General features: G+C 41.3%; 1 protein-coding gene across 1 annotated transcript in view; it reads right to left on the minus strand.

Moving 5' to 3' along the window:
• Positions 1–17,611, minus strand: part of LOC124556544 (autophagy protein 5-like) — a 109,407-nt gene that overhangs the window by 81,214 nt on the left and 10,582 nt on the right. The window lies entirely within an intron of this gene.

The raw sequence follows: 17,611 nt of genomic DNA on the forward strand, positions 1-17,611 counted from the left end.
ATGACCTTTAACTAATAGAAAATGTAGATTGACATAATGTAAATTATTTTGAAATTCTTCATACGGCCTGTGGGTACAATAATGCACAACAAAATTTCACTTCCCACTTCCTTTCCACACAATTATTTAATGAAATTATGGACTTTTTTACTCACTTCCCATGAGACCACGTGAGCCAAAGCTACTTAGTCACAGACAAATCATTAAGTCACAGAACACCAATAAAACAGGTAAAATTTTGAAACAATCACTGACAGTGCTTATCCTGGTTTATTTTAAGGCAAGTCCCTCATTTCCATTCCCAGTAACAGAATTGTGGACCACTTACAGAGAATCCAATGTCCAGTATCCAGATTTTTAATTTCTCTTTAGGTGGATACAGTCTATGCTGATTTTATCACACTGTATATCTGATTAAATGACACAGAAACTAGGATGCGTTTGGTATACCACACAAAGTAGCCCAATATTTCAAAATCAGCCAACAGCCTTGCCACAGTGGTAACACTGGTTGCGGTCAGATCACCAAAGGTGAGCACTCTTGGGCATGGCTAGCACTTCAATGGGTGACCTCCCAGATCTGTCGAGCGCTGTTGTCAAGCAGTATGGGCTCAGCCCTTGTGAGGCCAATTGAGGAGCTAGAGCTGCTTGCCTGTAAAACAGCAGCTCTGGTCACAAAAACTGACAGCAGCCAGGAGAGCAGTGTGCTGACCACATGCCCTTCCATATCTGAACCCAATGACACCTACTGGCTGAGAATGACACAGTGATCAGTCGGTACTGTTGGACCTTCGGAGCCCTGTTCAGGTGAAGAAGAGTAGTGAACCAGCACTAAATATAACAACATATGACTTATTCAAGTATCAAAGGACACTAAAAGCAATGCCTTGTTGATGCAGTTGTCCTCCATCTCTCACTATTCAGTTGCAGTTGCTGCAGTTCATCATGTTAATGATTCTCATTTTCCCTTTAATTTCTTTTAATATTTGTTCACTGGATTTTCTTTCAGTCAAGTATGTTTTTGTGGCTCTTCTCCACTTCCACATTCTATCGCTTTTAATCCACTGTACTACTATTGTCATCTGTTACTGTACTTTCGAAACAGCAAAATTCATTTACTTGCATTAGTCGTTTATTTCCTTCCCTGTTTGGTTTATATAGCATCATTTTAGAAGTTTTCTATTTATTTTCAATTTGTGGGTGTTTAAGGTACCAGAAGAATATTTAATACACAGCTCATGATTTTCAGGAACCATTGTTACTACTAGGTACATCAACAGCAAATCAAATGCATTGTTATGTGCTTAAATCTCATTTTTATCCCATTGATGCCCCTTTTCATTGTATGTATTTCACTTTCTATAAATAAATTAAATTAATAAAGATGGAGACGAAGGATAGCCTTGCCTCACAAATCTTCTTATTGACGACACTTTCTTAAAGCAACTGATACCTATTTCTCTAGTCCACTTTTTGTATATATTGAATCAATCTTTCATCTCTTTGGTCTATTTCAGTTTTATTCAGTTTTCTGTCCATCCTATCAAAAAGCTTATCTAACTCAACAAACATAGCACACATTTTCCTTTTTATCTCAATTATTGTTTTTAAAATCATCTGTAGTACCACTAGAGCTTCCACGGCTCTTCTCTTAAATTCAAATTGGTCTTCTCTTGAATGTTGGTTACTATTAGCTTTTAAGCTCTCTTTAACAAAACTTGGTAGAATTCTTTAGTATGGCTTACTTATGCCATGGTCCTGTAACTTGAACAGTCACTGGCATCTCACCTATCTCCAGCATTCTTTAACAACCCAGCAGCGGGGTCGGTTTTTTTGGGACATTTCTGCCCCACCAGCAATCTTTTTTGCGGCACGCGCGATCGCTTTTGCGGCACGCGCGATCGCTTTTGTGGCACGCGCGATCGCTTTTCGCCACTCGCTATCTCTGTTTTTGAGCTACGTGTGTTCTTTTCCCCTGATCTGGACATACTTGCTTGGTCTGCTCAACTTTTTCCGTATTTTTCGTATTTTTCTTATTTAGTGGTCTTCCTTTGGTATTGAACATTACCATTACCAACACAATTTCTTTCTTTCTCGTCCTTCCCTCCGTGTTTTACTCCTTCTTATGATTACTATTTCAACTTTAGTTATTTAATTTCCCTACCCACCAGTTACCCACTATGTACCCTAATCCTATACCACATTATTTACATTCATTCCGGAAACATGCATTCACCGTAGCCAAACTGCAATCCCACATACTTTTCCTCCAGTCCTGCTTAACCTTTGGAATTACCCCTAAAGGGCTTACCTTAAAAGTTCCCATCTTCGGGTGCAATTCCTCCTTCCACCAGTCTCTCCTGGACTTCCAAAACCTTCAATCCTTAGCCCTTACCCAACTTGTCCTGAATCTCTACACTACTTCATGTAACCACCACTCCCAACAGCTCCTATCTCTCTTCAAAGTCCTCCACCTCTCAAACCCTTGCTTGGAGAACACACTGAGGAACATCATCCTAGAAGCCAGCTGCAAACTTGAGTTCCATGCCACACACCACCTGAAAAAACTACCCACAGTGCTAGTGCAACACCTAAGAAGTGGGGTCCCTCTCCCTATCCCTCACAAACACCAACCACAACAGAACATTCAACAAACCCCCCTCATAGCCAACAAACCTAGCCTAGCCACCCTACTCAATCTCCCCATCCCAGCACATACCCCACACAGACCAAATCTCAACTATAACCACAGTCAAATGCCACATATCACCAGTCCCAATTCAGTCCTAAACCTCTCATCCAGATCCCTCTCTCCTCCAGAGACATCTGTTCTATCAAAAGGCTTAACCTTTAGCCCCACACCTAAATTCAACCACACTGCCCTGGTTAAAGATCTCCTCTCATTCACCCGGAACCTCAACTGGAAATATCACTTCACTACCCAAACACAGCCCCCAAGTACTAGACCCAGTGTTGAACCCTGTCTAGAACAGTTCCGACTGCCTTCTCAAAGGGATCCTCCTCCCCTCCCCCAAAACCATCCCTTGCAGACATTTCAGGAATTCCTCACATCCAGTGTTGCCTCCCAGTCCTCCTTGAAGAACATCCCGACAACCCCCAACATCACCCCAGCTGAATCCCGTGCCATTAAGGAGCTGAAAATAGACCGCTCTATTGTCATCCTCCCGGCGGATAAAGGCTCCACAACTGTCGTACTTGACCGTGTGGAGTATGTGGCAGAAGGACTGCGTCAACTCTCTGACACCTCAACCTACAAAGCTGTTACCCAGGATCCCATTCCCTCCATCCAGACTGAGCGGCAAAAAATCCTAAAAATCCAAGGTCCCTCACAAGGCCTCACAACGGCTTCCATAGACTTACTCACTCCACCTGAGCCACGTACCCCTACCTTCTACCTATTACCCAAAATCCACAAAGAGAACCATCCTGGCCGTCCCATTATAGCAGGCTTCAAATCCCCAACCGAACGTATCTCAGCTCTGGTAGACCAGCACCTACAACCTATCACCCGCAGACTCCCATCCTACATCAAAGACACAAACCACTTCCTAGAACGCCTCAAATCCATTCCCACTCCTCTCCCACCTGAAACCTTTCTTGTCACCATAGATGCTACATCCCTTTACACAAACACCCCACATACGCATGGTCTCTCTGCCCTTGAGCACTACCTCTCCCAACGCCCACCCGAAGATCTTCCAAAAACCTCGTTCCTTATCACACTTACCAACTTCATCCTCACCCATAATTACTTCACTTTTGAAGGCCAGACCTACAAACAAATCAGGGGAACGGCCATAGGAACCAGGGTGGCTCCCTCCTATGCCAACCTCTTCATGGGCCGCATGGAGGAGGCTTTCCTGAAGACCCAACAGCTGCTTCCCCTGGCCTGGTATAGGTTTATAGATGACATCTTTGTGGTCTGGACTCGTGGTGAAGAAACACTCCTTAATTTCCTCCATAACTTCAACTCCTTTTAGAATCTGAATTTCACCTGGTCCTTCTCCAAAACCCAAGCCACCTTCCTGGATGTTGACCTTCATCTTGTTGAAGCTCACATCCACACCTCTGTCCATATCAAACCCACAAACAAACAACAGTACCTTCACTTTGATAGCTGCCATCCTTTCCACATCAAACGCTCCCTTCCCTACAGCCTAGGTATTCGTGGCAAACGTATCTGCTCCAGTGACGAATCCCTCAACAACTACACCAATAACCTGACCAGTGCTTTCCTCTCCCGCAACTATCCTGCAGACCTTGCCCACAAACAGATTTCCTGAGCAATACATTCGTCCCCGTCCAACAACAATGTTTCTACCCCCAGACCACACAGAAGCATCCCCCTTGTCACCCAATATTATCCTGGCCTCGAAAACATCAACAAATTACTCCGCCAGGGATATGACTTTCTCAAGTCAACCCCTGAAATGAGATCATCCCTTGACAAAATTCTCCCCACACCACCCAGAGTTGCCTTTCGTCGCCCCCCTAACCTCTGTAACATCCTTGTTAAACCCTACAATATTCCCAGACTACCTTCTCTACCCAGCGGTTCCTACCCCTGTAACCGACCCCGCTGCAAAACCTGCCCCATGCATCCCCCCACAACCACCTACTCCAGCCCCGCTACTGGTAAAACATACACAATTCAAGGCAGGGCTACGTGTGAAACTACACATGTCATTTATCAACTGACATGCCTGCACTGCACAGCCTTTTACATCAGCATGACAACAACCAAACTGGCTGAGCGCATGAACGGACACAGACGAACTGTCCGCCTAGGAGATGCCCAATACCCAGTAGCGGAGCATGCCCTCCAGCATAATTCTAGGGACCTAGGCACCTGCTACACCGTATGTGCCATTTGGCTTCTCCCACCCAACACCAGTCCCTCTGAACTGCGGAGATGGGAACTTGCACTCCAACACATCCTTTCATCCCGCCATCCCCCTGGACTGAACCTACGTTGAACAACCTCACTCCCATTCACTCTTCAGTCTTCTCCTCTTTCCCTTTCCTCTTTAGCCATTCACGCATCTTTTCATCCTACATAGTTGTGTTTATCTTTATACTATATACCTCTTTACTTCTGTATGCATCCTCTTTGGTTTGAAGCTGGCACAGTACTTACAGTAGAATATCTTTGGCTTCCCTCTGACAACCATGCCTCCATCCTTGCTACCCTCCCTGTTTACCTTTCCCTGTTGCTTCATAACCTGGGTTGTGAGTAACTGAATCCACTTTCCCTTCTTCCCTTTTTTCCCCTCTCTCCTCCCTGATGAAGGAACAAAGTTCCGAAAGCTAGGAATGTAAATTTTCAGTTCTGTTTTATGTGTATCTATCGGCTGTACTGAGCTGAGGTAAGTACTGGCCAGCCCCTCTATCTCTTTGTTAGTATTTGTTCCACTTGAAATTACTCAGTGGTGTCTTAATACTTTGCAATTACTTGACTTAGTCTCATTTGTACTTTGATGGTTTTTTAAACATAATACTGCACTTTACTGTCACTATTACATGATCACTATGTAAGTCTAAAGCATGGTGACAATGATTGGATTTTATTTGGTTTCTTATCTTTGTTCGACTAGAATAGAGTTTATTTTGTATCTAGCATTATATCCTAGTGCTTGCTAGGTGCTTTTTCTATTTCAAATTCTGAGCCACGTGTTTGTTTGGACCATTTCATAGTACTAACAGAATTCTAATAGTCTTTCACCTCTGCTATTCATGTTTTCCAAACCAAATTTGCCAACCCTTTTTGGATTGTTGTGGCTGCCCACAAAGGAATTAAAAGTCTCCCATTATTATAACATCATTTTTCTTTGTTACTCATAGAAATTGTTCTGCCATTGGGAAGTAAACTTGTTATCCATGGAAGAAGCCTTTGGCTTTACCATCAGTAGTCAATCATCAATATGGTAGGTATTAATCACATTTGTTCTTCCATTTACCCCTGAGAACATTTGCTCCACCACTAGAGACCACGTATTACCACCCAGTTTCCAATACACCTAAGCAGATCTAGTTCAGTATGTTTCATGATTTCTTCCAATTCTCCACTTTTACAACTTCTGAACAGAGTTTCACATTGAATGTCGCGATTTTCAATTTTTTTTATTACATTTAGTATTGTGAGGATTTTACTGCCTGATAACTTGTGTAGCCTTGCAGTAGTGTCTTCCCTGCTGAGTCATGGGCTCCGATTCCAATTATCAGTGGTGTGATTTATTCCCTTCTCCCTTTCCATTCTGGCCACAGAGTTTGAGATGTCCTTAAGGACCTTTAATGTGGCAGTTTGTATTTGCCTTCAGCATTCTCCTGCCACTGATCGTCAGTGAGATTCATCCAACTTCCAGTTTCTCAACAACAGAACAAGATACTGCCATAACTTCCTCACAGTGTCATGAAGGAGGAGACAGTTTACACTGGCCTTTTTTCAGTCCATGCTTATACTGGTCGCCTTTGGGGATTCACACCCCTAGCCATGATGAGGAGTGTCATGGCATATCACTTCACCGGAAATAGGACCTAATGGCATTTTTTACTTCCATCTTACCAGTCAACGAAAAAAACAACCTTGCTGTAACGAAGTGTAAATTTTTTGAAAAAGTATTCAGTTACTATATGGAAAGTGAAAACCACTAGATCCGCATGCCTCTTAAAAATAAATGCAGAAGGTCACTGGTAACTGCCTGTCACAAACTGACAGCAGATCAGCAGGACATAAAAGGAAATATTTTAAGGAAAGAATTCATTGTAAATGTTCATTTCAAGAGAAAATTTCAACTCCATCAAACCTATAATGTCAATTATGGGACATTTCACATCAAAGGGACCAATATTAAAAAGTGTCCCCACTTGACCCTCTCCAAATCTAATAAAATTTTATATGAACGTTCTATATTGCCTTTGATGGTTGTATATCAAATTCCAGTTCAGTATCTTCAGTGGGTGAATTTTTAGGGGCTTTTAAAAAGAGGCTACTCGCCTTCACATCATGTACAAAGTGCAAATGTGTCAAGTCTGCTAGGCTTTTTTAAAAATTCTAGCAAACATTTGGTCATTTGCTTTAATATACATAGACAATTTTTTATGCTGAAACACACCATGGAAAAAATTAAGGATTTAGCCACACCTAAATATAGATACAGCTCTCTAAAGTGGCTAAACAATTCATCGCACTATTCTGAGAGCCAAGGTTTGACCAACCAGTACTATTTTTCATATGAACCAATCACACCAAAACTTCAGGGGGGGGGGGGGGGGGCTATTCCTACCTTCGATGCCTATAAATGGATCAATCAAATTTAATTAACATTGGATGCCTAGATGAAAAGATATGCATCTGCACAGCTGGTCAAAATTTTCTATGAACAAATTTTAGGGTATTTTTGGGGGGACAATATCTTAACTGTGTCACGCTCAATCCTCTTTTTCTAGCCACAGCTGGAAAGAGCACGCTTTAAGCTTTCAGAGGTATATTGTTTAATTTCTGGATCTTGCATCTTGATGAATAAAAATGCCTATCAAAAGTAAAGAAAATGGATTATCAATGGATACAAAAGTTAATAAAATTTGAACTTGTAAATCAAAATATGCATGATTGTAGTGTCTTAATAGTATAAGATATGCCTGTGGTTTAGGGAATGTAACTGTGCTAATAAGAAGTGTTTACATTATTTATTGTATAGAATACAAATATAATAAAACCTCAGAAAATGCTCTTAAGACTATAAAATCTAGAAGATGGTAATGGAAAGCTATGTTACGTCAGAACGTTTTAACTCTACACTGCATGGTGGCGCATATCTGCATTGTGACTCAGTTTCCACAGGCATTATAAAGCAGCAATAGTTTTTCAAGGCTCTATCCTCACAGCAGTGATACAGTGCCGAATCACCTGTTGCTTTCATTATTGGCAGTTTTCCCAGTGGCAGTCTTCTGTGCAGTGTTATCTTTGGTGTTGACATTGTACAATCTTAGTGTTTGAGTTCTGAGTGTTTGAATAATCAGTAATCATTGTTGTAGCTGAAGGTAAATACTAAAACAATATGTTTTGATAGCCTAATTTGTATATTTTATACACAAACAAGACTGAATCAGTCACAAGTAATTTACAAAAACTGCGAGATTTTACCGTGTGTAACAGCATCCTACATTGTGCTTCAAACCACAATAATCATGAGCTTTCAAAATTGCTTGTTATAGGTTAATAAACTATTGTATAAAATGAACCAAGAGACCCTTACAACCTGCTACTTTAGTGGATCAGATGGAGCTGACTGTCATAAGTAATCAGCATTCTATTATGTTAAAAAGTAAACTACAACCAGTCAATGAAATGTCACCAATGGACAAGGAGCATCTACAATGTAGGTCTGAGTTGATTTTATTGAAGATGCTCAAATTTGTTCATACCATAATGCCCTGTTGCTGACAAAATTTCAATTACTGCAGAGGACTAGCTGCAACTCATTTGGTAGAAGAAAACACATAACCAAGAAGGCTTTAATACCAGTACCCATTGCAATGTCTGATAGGTTGAAGTTACTAATGAAGTTTTTAAACCTGGTCAGAAAATTTGTACCAAATGTAGATACGAAGTGGGCCAAAAGGAATCACCCCACCAGGATAAATAAGAATCACCATCCACTGAAGACAAAGATGATGATGATGCTAGCTTTAGTGCTAATACTTCATTATCATAACTTGAAGAGTCACCATTAAAGCATCAATGGATCAGCAAAAGGGATTCAATGGGATACAAAAGCACAAAGTTCTGAAAGCCCAAAACAGCATTACTAAGGTAATTGCCATGGCAGCTGGTGTGAGCCAAGTAGATATTGCTCAAATACAAATGGAAGAGTGCCAAAAATGTAAAGATATGGACCTCTTAATTGAATAACTTAATTAAGTTTCAGATTTCAAGCAATTACTGTAAAGTTCAAATTTTGGCCCTGGCCCTAAATAGCTAAACTATTGAAAATATGGCTAAAGAATTTGCTGTTTCAACTAAAATGGTGAAGAAGACTAGGACACTAAAGATGGAAGATGGGATTTTGGCAAAATCTTGCAAACCAAAAAGAGAAAAAGCTCAATGATGAAGTAAAACAAAATTTCCTCAATTTTTTCGAAGATTTTTCTCATTTATGCCCAGGCAAAAAGGATTGTGTTGCAGTAAGAATAAATAGGGAAAGATTCACAAGCAGAAATGTCTGCTTCTCTTTAATCTGAAAGAAATGTTCATTGCTTATTGCAAGTAATATGGAAATCAATTGAGCTTCTCAAAGTTGTTTGAGCTTAGGCCAAAATGGTGTACTACAGTTGGTACTTGTGGATCACATTCAGTATCTGTTTGTGCAATTCATCAAAATGTCAAATTAATGTTGGCTTCAGCAACATCAATCCAAGACGATTACAAGGATTTGATGAAAAACCTATATACGGTTTGGAATCAAAAGACTGTAGGCTGAAACGTTGTGAGGAATGCCCACGAAAAATGCAACTAGAGGCTTCTCTTGACTATGACTCTGAAGAAACAATGAAATAAAAGCATTTGATCCATACTGATAGCCACAAATTGGAGACACATCAGAACTATTGAAGATGTCATGGAGGCACTGATTCTGAAAATTACCATTGTAAGGAGCCATCCCTTTGTATCACAACACTAAAGTTCATACCTTAAACAGCTAAAAGGAAATCTTGCAGAAAATGAATTAGTTATACTGATGGATTCTGCTGAGAATTATAGAATTATTCCTTTGTTGTTCAAGGTGCTGTGCAAGAATTTCATTGGGTGAATTATCATGCCACATTACATCTATTTGTTGTCTATTTTAGTGGCAAAGAATGTCAGTGTTAGCATTTGTATTATCAGCAACTATCTCCATCACGATACCATTGCTATCAATGCCTTTCAAATAAAGTTAATAGCATATTTAAAGACAAAGACTGAAAACATTATGAACATTTATTGCTTTAGTGGTGGTTCAGCTGCTCAATTTAAGAATCTCAAAAATTTCATCAATTTATGTCTGCACAAAAAGGATTTTGGCATCACTTGCCGAATGGAAATTTTTTGGAACAAGCCACAATAAATTGCCCTGTGATGGTTTTGGGTGAACAGCAAGAACACTAACTGCCCAAGTTAGTCTGCAGAGACACCTAGATAACCAACTATTGACCCCATATGATTTGTTCAAATTCTGTGATGCTAGCATTCCAGGCATAAAGTTTTTTATGTGCCAAAAGAAGAAACGGAAAAAATTCAGCCTGATCTAGAAACAAGGTTTGCCAGGGGAGACACAATTTCTGGATCAAGAGAAAATCATCAATTTAAGCCAATTAGTTGCAATCAGCTCACAGTAAATGAGAGTTTCCAATGATGTTACAGCATTCCCAGTTAATGCCTTCAACACAGATAAAAAAATTCCAACAATCTCAATTGCATGTTTACAATGTTGCATGTGTGTATGACAATTTTTGGTGGGTTGGAAATGTGTGTGAAGTTACACATGAACAACGAAATGTCCTCAGCAGTTTTATGCACTCACATGGTTCTGCTCATTCCTTCCATTGGCCACCTGCTAAAAACACCTGCTAAATTCCTGAGCAACATATTTTCATGACTTCAGAAGCACCATCAACGTGATCATCAGGAAGACAATAGTTATCCACAATATGTCCTTGATAAAATCATAGAACTGTTTAACCAAAAATGAAACTGACTTTTTAGCATTTTTGTTTTGGAAATTTGCTGTGTTGTGTATTACAGTTGTGTTTATGGCATGTGTTAAATTAATGTTTGGAACTGATCATACAATTGAACAAAAAAATTAATTATGGAACTTAATGTAAAGAATATTTCATTTTTCAATCTTCTCTAAGTGCTAAAGTAATAACTTTTGAAACATATTCTTCCACATCAAAATGCAAGATTCAGAAATTAAACAATACAACTTTGAAAGCTTTCAGTGTGCTCTTTCCAGTTATGGCTACAAAACAGAATTGAACATGACACAGTTGACATATTACTCCCCAAAAATACCCTAAAATTTGTTCACAGAAAATTTTGGCCAACTGTGCAGAAGCATATCTTTTCATCTAGGCATCCAATGTTAATTAAATTTGATCCATATAAAGACATCATATGGTAGGAATAACCCCCTGAAGTTTTGGTGTGATGGGTTCATATGAAAACTAGTACTGGTTGGTCAAACTTTGGTTCTCAGAATAGCACGATGAATATTTTAGCCACTTTAGAGAGCTGTATCTATATTTAGGTGTGGCTAAATTCCTAATTTTTGCCACGGTGTAATTCAGCATAAAAAGTTGTCTATGTATATTAAAGCAAATGACCAAATGTTTGCTAGAACTTTTAAAAAAGCCTAGCAGACTTGGCACATTTGCACTTTGTACATGATGCAAAGGTGAGTAGCCTCTCTTCAAAAGTCCCTAAAAATTCAACTACTTAAGATACTGAACTGAAATTTGGTACCTAACTATCAAAGGCAATACAGAACCTTCAAACAAAATTTCATTAGATTTGGAGATGGTCGAATGGGAACCCCTGCCCCCCCCCCCCCCCTGACATGGAATTACCCTTATGTATTTTGTTTAACATTGTAAGTGTGGTTGTGACAGCATGTAAAACTTTACAAGGGGTTGTCCGTGCTCCAACTTCCAAGTACATCTTGGTATTGCCTGATTCACTTAGATAATGAAGTAATGAGGTTTTTGTTCCAATTGCGAGAGAAATACAAAGTACTTATTGTACCAAGAACCTTAAAACAATGGGTGCTGCAGTGCAAGTAACATTATTTTCAGAGAAACGCTTCATTTGCAAGAGAAAATAAAGACAAATGCAATAAATAATTTAACATAGTTCTCATTACGCTTTTGCGGCATCTTAGAATTTCTGCAACAAAAGCATAATGAAAACTGTCACCAAAGCACAGAGTCCACCTTTAAGACAAAATCATTAATGATATTACAACACTGATAGTGCAAAAGCGGAGAGAGAGAGAGAGAGAGAGAGATTAATTCATATTTTAGCTAGCCAAATTTTCAATTATGACCTCTCTTCCTTCAAATGGTGGATAAAATTAAAGCAATAATTCGTGAGCCTTTGAGCTATTTCCAAAATGGTGAATAGGAGACCAAACTTCGATGAAGAAAACATGTTAACTTTAACCAAATGCCACCGAAAGAGTCATTTGGAAATTCTTTAAAACAAAAATTTCTGTAGTCACTGTTGGAAGTTTGTTAATCATTGTATAATACATCAGCGAGAGAGATGTGCTGGACATGATGGAAATGATTATACAGCACTTCTTTAACACACTCAAGACTTTACCTTTAGACATTGCCCAGGAAATTTTCTCTGGCATTTCTGATGGGAAGATTCTGTACAAAATTTCTATTCTGGACACTATAGTGAAAAAGTCTGGTGTGGACAGGTCCTTTGTAGCTGCCACAATATGAGTTCCTGCCACCTTGTCCTCACCACCTCAAGACCCATTATTGACCAGTGGTAAATAGTGCTAGCAGGTGGAAGTAAGTTAACCTGCTGAGTTCCAAAAGCTGGAGAAAAATGTATGTAGGCAATGTATGTAGGCAAAGCAAACCAGATATTTTTCATTAATATGGGCAAATTCATTAATTCAATAAAAATTGCAAATTCTTTTTTCTTATAATGTCCTTCAATCTTGTGTGCCTGCACCAAATACTGTGCTTCCATTGTAAATGCTGGTACTCACAGTAAATCATCTTGTGACAGATACAGCAACTATAGCAGCAACTAAAATGGAATAATCAATGTTTTTTTGTGATAGATATGCATTCCCATTCCCCTCACACAGCTCGTGTACCTTTTCAAATTTTTGTATTTAACTGCTGTTATCACATTCAAGAGGGAAGTAATGAAACACAATACAGTCAGTTTTGACTAACAATGCTATCAATAAGTATGGTGACTGATCTCATGCAATCACACATATTTTAATTATGAAAGTTCAGGAATCTTGCAAAATTATGAGTTTTTATGGCAGGAATGTTCTTGGTTTTAATTCCTGTAATCATATAAAAAATTGTAAATACCATCCATACTGAGAAAGTAGTGATTTTGAGAAGGAACATAGACACTATCACACAATGCACAAAGTGTTAAAAAACTGACTGTTATTGTTGGCTTCAACAACTCACAATCAAACTACAATCTTCAGTCTTTGCTGAACAGGTTAGCCCATTTAATTATTTGGGATTTTTGATAACCCACGATCAATATGAAGAACCGAGAAATTACTTAAATTTTGACTTGTGCATTGCCCATAAACACAACACTTATGACAAAACAAGAATGGAGATTCAGTGCCTATTCTGTTCCTCTAAACACGATGAACCAAAGAGCTATCAAAAGAGTTGTAATGAAATTCTTGATCAGGATGGCTGCAAAATATCAGACAGGAATAAAAGATACTCAATATAAATGAAGACAGCAGGAAGATAGTATGTCTGTGAAAAAGGCTTCATTCTACAAACCAACTTGTTAGTGATATGTTGGGGTCAATGGAAATGTCTGATCTGACCCATGATGTAAGGGCGTGTGATGTCATTATGGCAAGGAGTTTAGTTTATGAGGTGGTTGTGTTTGTATATGTCATCTTGTTGTGTTTGATGGTGCCCTCCGGTTGGGTTGTTTATTTTTTTTTTTTAATTATTTTTTTATTTTTTGGCACAAAACTGCTACGGTCATTAACACCCGGTCTGTGACTTAGGAAAAGGTAAAAAAAACGAAACTGGAAACCAGCAGCAATGGGAGCAAAACTCAAAAAAGTGAGGAAACTAAAAACAGAAGGAAAGCTTTTTGTCCCCAAAAAGAGCTTCAAATGACTGACGTCATCTCACTGGCACTAATAAACTCGAGAACGCTAAAGGCTGAGCGCGTGTCATCTGCTAAAATGGAAAATATATCAGGCGACAGCTGTAGGCGGGCATGTAATGAGAGTAAAATAGGGGCACTCAAGTAAAAGGTGTCTCACCGTCCACAGTTGAGAGCAGTGGGGACAGACTGGGGGAGGATCGCCACATAAAAGATGTCGACGGTTAAAAAGACAGTGCCCTATCCGGAGTCTAGTTAAAATTACCTCCTCCCGATGACGAGTTCGGGAGGAAGAGGTCCAAGCACAGGGAAGAGCTTTCACGTCCCGCAATTTATTATTGGGAAGCGTCGACCAATGTGTGTGCCATAAAAGAGCAACACGATGACATAAAACACTCTGTAGATCGGCGAAGGGAATCATGGGAATAGCAGGCTGAAGAGAGACTGCAGCCTTGGCCGCTATATCGGCCCTCATTTACACATATACCAACATGTCCTGGGATCCAGAGGGACACCACAGAGATGCCCCCCCAAGTGAAGCAAGTGGAGGCAGTCCTGAATCCAGTGGACCAGAGGGTGGACAGGGTAGAGAGCTTGGAGACTGAGGAGGGAGCTGAGCGAATCTGCACAGATAACATACTGTATCCACTGATGGCGGCGGATGTATTTGACAGCCTGAAGAGCAGCATAAAACTCCGCAGTAAAAACCGAACACTGGTCGGGAAGCCGAAATCGATTTGGGGTGTCGCCAACAATATAGGCACTCCCAACACCAAACAATGTTTCTGAGCCATCAGTGTAAATAAATGTAGCATCCTTCATTTGTGCCCATAGAGCAGCAAATGACCGACCATAAACAAGAGAAGGGGTACCATCCTTGGGAAACTGACAAAGGTCACAGAGCAGGCAGGTCCATGACCGGAGCCAAGGCGGTGCTGTACCCCAAGTTGTCAAGAAAGTCTTAGCAAAGTGGAAGGAAAGAGAATGTAGCAGTGGACAGAAGCGGACTCCCGGTGGTAGTAGGGAGGAAGGGCGGCCTGCATATCCTAAATCCAAGGAGCCGTCGAAAGAAATGTCATAGGCCGGATTAGCAGGCATGGAAGACAGATGGCTAGCATAGCGACTCAGAAGGACAGCTCGCCAATTGGACAGTGGAGGTTCAGCAGTCTCAGCATACAGGCATTCCACAGGGCTGGTGTAAAAAGCTCCAGACACTAAACGTAATCCACAGTGGTGGGCAGAGTCGAGACACCGAAGAATAGACGGCCAAGCAGAGGAGTAAACTATGCTTCCATAGTCCAATTTCAAGTGCACTAAGGCCCGATAGAGGCGGAGAAGGACCACTCGGTCCGCTCCCCAGGAGGTACCATTCAGGACACGGAGGGTGTTGAAGGATCACAGACAGCAAGCTAAGAGACAGGAAACGTGGGAGGACCAGCGCAGTTTTCTGTCAAACATAAGACCCAAGAATTTAGCGACATCCGCGAACAGGAGGTTGACAGGGCCTAGATGTAGGGGAGGCGGAAGAAACTCTGTACGACACCAAAAATTAACACAAACGGTCTTACTGGGAGAAAAGCGGATGCCGGTTTCGATGCTCCAAGAGTGGAGGTGATCGAGACATCCTTGAAGACATCGTTCAAGAAGGCTGGTCCATTGAGAGCTGTAGTAGATCGCAAAATCGTCCACAAAGAGGGAGCCCGAGACATCAGGAAGGAGACAATCCATAATCGGATTTATGGCAATGGCAAACAGTACAACACTTAGCACGGAGCCCTGGGGTACCCCGTTTTCTTGGGAGAAAGTACGGGAGAGAGTGGTGTTCACCTGCACTCTAAATGTGCGCTCTGCCATAAATTCACGAAGAAAAAGGGGCAGCCGACCTCGAAAGCCCCAAGAGAACAGTGTGCGGAGGATGCCTGTCCTCCAACAGGTATCGTATACTCTCTCCAGATCAAAAAATATTGCTACTGTTTGGCATTTCCTGAGAAAATTGTTCATGATATAAGTGGAGAGAGCAACAAGATGGTCAACTGCAGAACAATGCTTTCGGAAACCGCATTGGGCAGGTGTTAAAAGACTTCGGGACTCCAGCCACCAGGCTAAACGGCAATTCACCACACGCTCCAAAACCTTACATACACTACTCGTGAGAGAAATGAGGCGATAGCTAGAGGGGAGATTTTTGTCCTTTCCAGGTTTCGGAACAGGGACAACGATAGCTTCCTGCCATCTTCTGGGAAAAGTACTGTCGGTCAAAATTCGATTATGAAGGCGAAGGAGGTAACGCAGACTATGGTATGATACATGCAGCAACATTTGGATATGGATACCATCCGGTCCTGGGGCGGAAGAGCGAGAAGAAGAAAGCGCGTGTTGGACTTCGCGCATGGAGAAAACAGTATTATAGATTTTGCGATTTTGAGAGGAGAAAGCAAGAGACTGCACTTCCGCTGCACGTCGGGTTATTTGAAGAGCTCGAAATCTCAGCAAAGTGTTGACCCAATGAGTTAGAAATTGCAACGGGGTCCACTAATGTATCATGCACGACAGTGAGCCCAGAGACCGGGGAGAAACTTGGCGCGCCAGATAATCGTCTAATTCGACTCCAAACTTCCGAGGAGGGAGTGAAGGTGTTAAATGAGCTAGTAACGAAGTCCCAGCTTGCCTTCTTGCTATAGCAGATGACGCGACGGCATCGCGCACTGAACTGCTTATAGGGGATACAGTTGGCCAAAGTAAGATGGTGCCGGAAAACGCGAAGAGCACATCGCCGCTCACGTATTGCGCCACGGCATGCCTCGTTCCACCAAGGAACTGGGGGGCGCCGGGGCATATCGGAGGTGTGAGGTATTGAACGTTCCGCAGCTGTAAGAATAACTTCTTTAATATAAGTGACCTCATCGTCGACGCTAGGAAAGTGACGGTCATCGAATGTTGCTAGAGACGAAAAAAGTGTCCAATCAACTTGGGTAAACTTCCAGCGTCTCGGGCGCATATATGGCAGTTGTGGCTGCAATCTAAGGACACATGGAAAGTGGTCACTCGAGAGTGTATCAGCAAGAGCGAACCATTCGAAGCGCCGAGCTAGCGGAACAGTACCGACCGAAAGGTCCAAATGAGAGAAATTTGTCGTGGAGGCAGACAAAAATGTAGGGTCCCCAGTGAGGCAAACAAGATCCGCTTGGTGGGAGACGTCTATCAATAGTGAGCCGGAGCTGACAAGGACACGGAGATTCCCAAAGCGGGTGGTGGGCATTGAAGTCCCCAACAAGCAAATAGGGGGCTGGAAGCTGACCAAGAAGATGAAGGAGATCAGCTCTCGCCATTGATGTGGACGAAGGAATGTATACAGTACAAAGAGAGAATGTGTATCCAGAAAGGGAAAGACAGACAGCGACAGCTTGGAAGGAACTGTTTAAGGGGATTGGGTGATAATGGAGAGTATCATGGAGAAGAATCATTGAGTCCTGCATGTGCTGGAGTGCCTTCAACAGAGGGGAGATCAAATCGGACTGACTGAAAATGGAAGAAACCAAAGCGATCATGGAAATGCAGCTTTGTTTCCTGAAGATAGAAGATGACCGGCGAGTAGGACCACAAGAGGATCGACAATTCATCCCGATTGGCTCGAATGCCGCAGTTATTCCAATGGATAATGGACATAGGGTGGACAGAAAAGGGAAGAATGCGACCAAGGTT

Source organism: Schistocerca americana, chromosome X, assembly GCF_021461395.2.
Source record: "Schistocerca americana isolate TAMUIC-IGC-003095 chromosome X, iqSchAmer2.1, whole genome shotgun sequence".
In the NCBI taxonomy this organism is placed as follows: domain Eukaryota; kingdom Metazoa; phylum Arthropoda; class Insecta; order Orthoptera; family Acrididae; genus Schistocerca; species Schistocerca americana.